Raw genomic sequence first — 7,453 nt, 5'->3', positions numbered from 1 at the left:
ATAAAATTTTGAAAAAACACCCTAAAGAATGATTTGTTAACCCAATGAACGTATGCTCTCCATTTGATGAGATGATTAGATCTACAAAGATTTTCTTATTTCAAATCTTTTAACAACCTTATCATCATAGTATTAACAATTGTAGAAAAGAAAATTTTATTTTAAGTTACTCAGAGATGGTATCATCTACAAGAAGTTATTTAATAGAGTCCTCCTCAGATGCATTCATCAACTAGAAATCAATGTGGTACCAAAGAACTATGCGATGACAGAGAACATGCAAGGAAAGTGCTCCTAGCACAGAAACTCTGACATAAAGGATATTATTGGATAATCATGTCCGAAAACTATTGGAGATACGTCAAAAGGTATACTAAGTTTCACATCTATAAGGGACCATTTGAGTACCTGGAGAAGCCTGTCCTGAGATTAAGCTTCTCCTAGAATTGGGTTATCCTGGAATTGATCAGTCCCTGGGATAGGGGTGTCTGCTGTTTGGATAGCACCTGATAAGAAAAATGAAATATGCATGTACACTGTTTTGATTACCTAGATGATGTAAATCCATGGATATTCAATTGCAGTTTTTATATTATTACCCTACATTGGATTTTATACTGATTAACTTCTCCCATTGATTCTAAACTTCAATATTACTTCTTAACTAAGATGAAATCCTTATTTTCTTTCTTATTCCTTTCCATTGTATCATTATGTATAGATATCTTACATTCCAAATATTCTATTAGGGTACGTTTGGTTCGTGCATAAAATATTCCCCGAGAAATATTTACATACATAAATCGTGTTTCATACGTTTGGTTCGTGCAAATGCATATGCAAATAAAATGCCATGCTAAAAGCTTTTACCCAGACATGGTCTAATTCATTGTAAATAAAACCACATCCATTGAGGTGGGGAAACATTCCCCATGCATTTGTTTTCACATGCGAATCCACTATTTACCATTCATTATTCACTATTTACAATATAATATATTATGGACATGGTTAGCATGAGGGTCAAGCAAATGTGGTGCCTCTTAAGAATCTATTTTTGAGATGGATTTTTTTACTAAATTTTTAAGGTCATGTAATCTCTAACATGGAGATCTTGAATATGAAAAATAAATAAATTTTGAAAACTACAAATAATAACTTTATTAATAAAACATTTGGACGGTTAGTTTCTAGGGAAAATATCTTTATACACCCTAATTTGGTGTATCCTTTCTTTGTAAACCCTCACCTTTGATTCCTATTAACCCAAGCATTTTGCTTTTTGTTAACTTTTTTGCCCTAAATAAATATATGAAGGACATCCACGCCCAACATTTCATTGGGTTTCACTCATTTCCTCACTATTTCTCTCTCACTACTCTCTCTCATGCCCTCTTTCTCTCTCACTGCTTTTCACTCGTTTCCAAACTCTATCTCTCTCTCACATCACCGTCTCTATCTCTCAAAATTCCATCTCTTTTTAAAACCCAAACTCCATCTCTCTCTCTCTCTAAAACGCCATCTCTCACTCACATCACTGTCTCTCTCTATCTTCAAAGGAGGAGCTCAAGTTACAGATGGTTGTCTTGTGAGTCAGATTTTTGGTAGGAAAACCTGCTAGAACGTTCAAAATTGGTCTTAAAGTTGCAGAGGATGTCTCTTTGTTGGTTTGTTTGTTTGCCAGAATTTGATTTTTGTCCGGAATCTTCAAACGAGGTGTTGAACTCACAGTGGTTTTCTCTTTGTGGGTCAGATATTTTGCTGGAATTTGATGTTTTGTCCTGTGATTTGGTCACATTCTTCAAATGGGGTGTTGTTGAAATGGGTGAAATCTTGGTTTCTTTGTTCAATGTTTTGAAGGGAAACTTCATCGGAATCTAATTTTATACCGGAATCTTCACATAAGGTGTTGAAATTGTAGGGCTCTTCATTTTGTGGGTCAGATTTTGCACCCGAAATTTCACCGGAATCTTCAAAGAGGGTATTGAAATTAGAGAAGATCTCGTTTTGTGGGTCAGATTTCCAACTATGAGTAAAAGATGGGGTTCTTGGGTATCTACACCATGAGAAAAACCAAGAGCTTTTTGAGTGGTTTTGAGACCGAAAATGGTGGTTTTCAGGTGAAAATTGGTGGTTTCAGTAAAAAATTGGTGGATTTGGGATGAGAATTGGTGGTTTTGGTGTGAAATTCAGTGACTTTGAGGCGAAGGTGGATCATTATTCGTGGTTTTTGTGAGCTTTGATATGTAAAAATGGAGGGTTTTCTGCAGGTTTTTTGGTATTTTTTCAGTAAAAAATTGGTGGATTTGGTATGAGAATTGGTGGTTTTGGTGTGAAATTAGGTGGTTTTGAGGCAAAGGTGGATCATTATTTGGGGTTTTTGTGAGCTTTGATATGTAAAAATGGAGGGTTTTTTGGCATTTTTTTCACGATTTTTGGCGCTTTTATAAGAGCTAGAAGATCAACAAGGGAACGTTTTAGAGAGATATAGAGTTTTGAGAGAGAGAGAGAGAGAGAGATGGAGTTTTAGAGAAAGAGAGAGATAGAGTTCGGGTTTTAGAGAGAAAGATGGAGTTTTAAGAGAGACAGTGATGTGAGATAGAGAGATGGAGTTTGGAAATGAGTGAAAACTATTGAGAGAGAAAGAGGGCTTGAGAGAGATTAGTGAGACAGAAATGATGGGGAAACGAGTGAAAACCAGTGAAATGAAGCCAGAGAGAGATGTTGGGTGTAGATGTCCTTTATATATTTATTTAGGGTAGAAAAGTTAATAAAAAAACAAAATGTTTGGGTTAATAGGGATAAGGGGATTAGAAGATAGATTTTTGGAAAAGTTAATGCCGCCCAATAAACTTCAAACGTGAGGGTCTACAAAGAAATGATACACCAAATTAGGGTGTACAAGGATATTTTCCCTAGTTTCTATTGTTTTTTAGATGGACCACCAACTTGCATCCTTCTTAAAGATGGACGCTTTACACTTCTAGACCGCATATATAGAAATGCGGTCCAGCCCACATGAAATAATTATTCATTTATTGTTATAATATTTTATTTACATATAAATTATATACATAAAATATTTTGCAAAATTAATATATAATGCAAAAATATTTTATATAAATAATATATTATATTATATTATAGCATATAACATTAGAAAAAATATATAATATTAAAGTACAATACATAAATATATTATACATACTATATACATATATAATATTATATAATGTATATATTATAGTATTATATCATATTATATTATATGTATTATATATTTATATTTATTTTATTGATGTAATCTATTATTTTTAATATATATTTATTATGTATAATATATGTAATATATGATATTTATATACTATATATTATATACAATATATATATTATACAAAGAGGAAATATAAAATATTATAGTATAATACATAAATATATTATACATATCATATGAATATATAATAAAATATGATGCATATAATTAGTAGACGAAATAACCAAATTAGTAGACCACCTCTAGACTTAGAAGTTAGAACACTTTGTCTACCTGAAAGAACACTATGATAAAGTTGTGGAAGATCAAGATTCTGAACATTAAACTTACCATGAAACATTGTCTTGTTTTGAAAAAGAATATTGGATAGAAGCCATGAAAGATGAATTTGCTTCCATTAACCAAAACCATTTTGAGAATTAGTACCACTACCTAAAAAACGTAAAGCCATAGGTTATAAGTGGATTTTTAAAAAAAGTTAAACTTGGAAGGGAAAATAGAAAAATACAAAGCTAAGTTAATTACCAAGATATTTATCCAAAAGGGATAGATAGATTATGATGAGACCTTTTCTCCTATAGCTAAATACCCATCTATCTAAATTTTTATAGCCATAGCGCCCTATTTTGATTTTGAGATACATCAGATGGATGTCAAAACAACATTTCTAAATAGAGATTTAGAAGAAGAAATCTACATGAGTCAACCCGAGAGATTTGAAAAAAAAAAGAAAGGGAATCTTAGTGTGTAAGCTTAACAAATCCCTCTATGGCGTAAAACAAGTATTGCATCAGTGGTACATAAAATTTCAAGAGACCCTTGCCTTTACAGGGTTCTCTACAAATAATGAAGACTACTGTATCTATCAAAAGATTAGTAAGAGTGATGTGGTTTTTATTTCCTTATATGTGGATGATATGCTAATTGTCAGTAGCTCGACTTGCCCTAGTAGTAGAGATGAAAACTTTCCTTACACAATATTTCGATAAGAAGGATATTGAAAAAGATTCATATGTGTTGGACATCAAGTTAATAAGAAACAAAAAAGAAAAAACTATCAAACTTTCTTAGGCAATCTACTGCAAGAAGATACTAGAAAAGTTTGATATGAATAAATGTAAGCACATGTCTACCCCAATAGACAAAAAAGTAAAGCTTAGTAATCAGATATGTTATACTGAAGATATTGATATAAGAGTCATGGAGAGAGTACCTTATAGGAACGCAGTTAGGTCTCTTATGTACGTCATGACAGGAATAAGGCCTGACTTGTCTTTTGTCATGAGCTTGGTTAGCCGATTCCAAAGCAATTCTAAAGATAAACATTGGAGGGCGGTTAAGAGAATCCTTAGATATGTAAAAGGAACCATGAACTATGCCCTTACTTATAAAGGAGGAACTGAAATAGTTATTGGGGGATATTCAGATGCAAACTATCTCGTGGATCCAGATGATGCGAAATCTACATCTGGGTATGTGTTTATGCTTAGAGGGTACAATTTCTTGTTAAAAAAACAGGATGTAATAGCTATGTCTATAATGGAGGCAGAATACGTGGCATGTTGTTTGGCGGCCAAGGAGGTCATGTGCATTAAGAAGTTTCTTAATCAACTCAACTTTTACCCTGTGCGTTGTGAGGCAGTAAGGGTTTTCTGCGACAACACGACAGCAATTTGCATTTAAAAGGAGCTACTTTTTCATAAGAAATCAAAGCACATAAAACCATACTTCTATCACCTAAGGAGTGAGGTGAGGTTGAGATTACTTATATACCTACAATTTGATGATTACAGATCTTCTGACTAAAGAGATTGCCCTTAATATTTTTGTCAAGCATGTGAGAGAGATGGGGATGACAGAAAGTAAGGAAGAGAGAATGTAAAAGTCTTCAAAGGGCAAGTAGGAGATGTTAGGTGAATGTGGTTATTAAAGGCTTTATGAGTGTTGTAATAAAATATTTTGATATAATGGAACATGAACTCAATGGAAGTGTGGTCCCTCGTGGACTATACTAAGAAAATAATGTTTGCTGATACCAGACTGAGCTTAACAAACTAGGGCAGACGTTTGGGAAAACCTATGTTATCTGGATATAGAAAACTATCCGATAATGGTTCTCATAGGTCATCCATTTGTGAGGTCGGAGTATGTTTGGATGAGAGAGCCGAGGGATTGTATGATCCTTGTGTATGATGGTGGCTTTTAGAGACGGGGGCTAAAAGCTTCATCCTTGTACCATCACACGGCATACATAATGATAGCCATTTCGAGAAAGCGAACAACCTTTGAAGGTGAAGCTTATTCATGTGCGAGAGATATCCTTATGTACCATATGAGCTGTGGTCGCATCAAATCTAGGTGACATTAGAACGTCTCTAGGGGAGAATTTGTGATCTACAAATTGGGATTGCGACCTATTGGCTCATCGGCCAGACTTTGGTGACCCATTAATGAGCCCATGCATGAACTGTGAGTCATGAGAAACACTAGGTTGGTTTGATAAAGCAAGTGTAGTCTGTAGTCCACAGTTGAAGGTAGAGTAGCCCCAATGTTTATTGATTTAATTTGTAGACCATATGGATATTTTTCTCATCTAATGAATTTAATAATGTTTGTTTTATGGTATATATTATTTTAGAATTATTATTTGAATTTTTATAATTCTCTAAATATTTTATGTATCAAATTTGGATTTATAAATACAGAGATATTGATTTTAGATTGATTTAAATATTCAAATTTAATTTTATGGATTTCTAAAAATCATATAATTAATTTTAATAATTTTTATATTGCATGGAAGGCCTAATACTTTATTGAAATTTAAAATATTTAAAATTACATGGGGCCCATTGTACACATGGGCCCACCATGGTTTAGTTGGTGGGGCCCATGACATCCCCTCATGGGTGGGCCCATGACATCCCCTCATGGGTGGCACGCCCCACCCTTTTGAAAGCTTATTAAATCCCATTGTTTTATGATAAAGCAACTTTTGATATGAAGGGTACGTTGCTATGTGTTTTGAAAAGAAATTAGTTTGAAGAAGCTTTGAATAGATTTTTGGAAAGTATGAGAAGGCTTGTGCATTATTTTGGAATACACAATATTATATTTGAAATTATTTTATTTAATTGCTATCGATGCGAAAATGGTTTAAAAAAAGGGGATAAGGGTTCTAACATTTTTCAAATGTTGATGGCCCATCTATGAAATTGAGAGCTCATATCCCTCTCCACACAAGTCACCCAAAATCAATAGTTCACATTCAATTTCACAAAAAGAGACAAGTCATGAAAAACTTTAAGAAATCATAATCATATTTTTATTCTATAAATAGAGGACCTCTACCCATGAAATCTCTACACCAAAATTTCTCTTATCTCTCTATCTAAATATTTCTCTCCCTTGGTAGCAATAGGAAGCAAGCCCCAAACCCTGGAGCTCTCTCTCTCTCTCTCTCTCTCTCTCTCTCTCTCTCTCTCTCTCTCTCTCTCTAGGCTATTCTAAGGGGCACTCCCCACCTACTAGAGTTCTCTCTCTTTCTCTCTCATCTTGTTTTAAACCTAAGATTGGGTAGTATTAAGAAGATGATATCCTAGACTAGGTTTTGAGACTTTGAACTTAAAGTCTAAAGTCTCGTAATCAAGAGGAGTTCATAGTTCTATTGAAGGGCTTGGCCTAAATTCGCTTCCCCAGTTAAGATTGAGGGTTGATTATTGATCCCGTGCCATCGGATGGTGGTGACTCAGCGTGAGGTGTAATAAGTCAGGTTGAGGTAATCTTCGACATATCTTTTGTTTCTTGTATATTTAATTATATTATCTTTATATTCCCAAACATATGAAGTAGTGGTTGTTTTCTTTGTTAAAGAAAATTGGTTTAGTAGCATCAATGTTTTAAGATGTTGATTTTATTTTTCTTTGAAGCACGAGTTATTATAATAAGACTATTTGTAAGTGATATTTGCCAAAGTAAAAGGGGTGAAAAATAAGAAAATAAAAATATATATTCCCCAACAAGATCACATTGGTATTTCTTTCATTGTTTACAAATAGGTCATTTATCTTTTGTACATAGAAGTCGAAGTCATTATTTTCTTTTAAATTTCAAAATAAGTGGTTGTAAGAGTGTCATTGAAAATACAAATTTCCCAAAACAAAATTATCAGACTTCGTA

General features: G+C 33.4%; 1 pseudogene; it reads left to right on the top strand.

Moving 5' to 3' along the window:
* The first annotated feature begins 4,399 nt into the window (after positions 1-4,399).
* LOC148783073 (secreted RxLR effector protein 161 pseudogene) lies at positions 4,400-4,957 on the top strand (annotated as a pseudogene).
* The last annotated feature ends 2,496 nt before the right edge of the window (positions 4,958-7,453 follow it).

This window comes from Amborella trichopoda, chromosome 2 (assembly GCF_054954075.1).
Source record: "Amborella trichopoda isolate Santa Cruz 75 chromosome 2, AtrichopodaSantaCruz75HAP2 v2.0, whole genome shotgun sequence".
Taxonomy (NCBI): Eukaryota; Viridiplantae; Streptophyta; class Magnoliopsida; order Amborellales; family Amborellaceae; genus Amborella; species Amborella trichopoda.
This window is presented reverse-complemented; position numbering and strand designations above follow the sequence as displayed.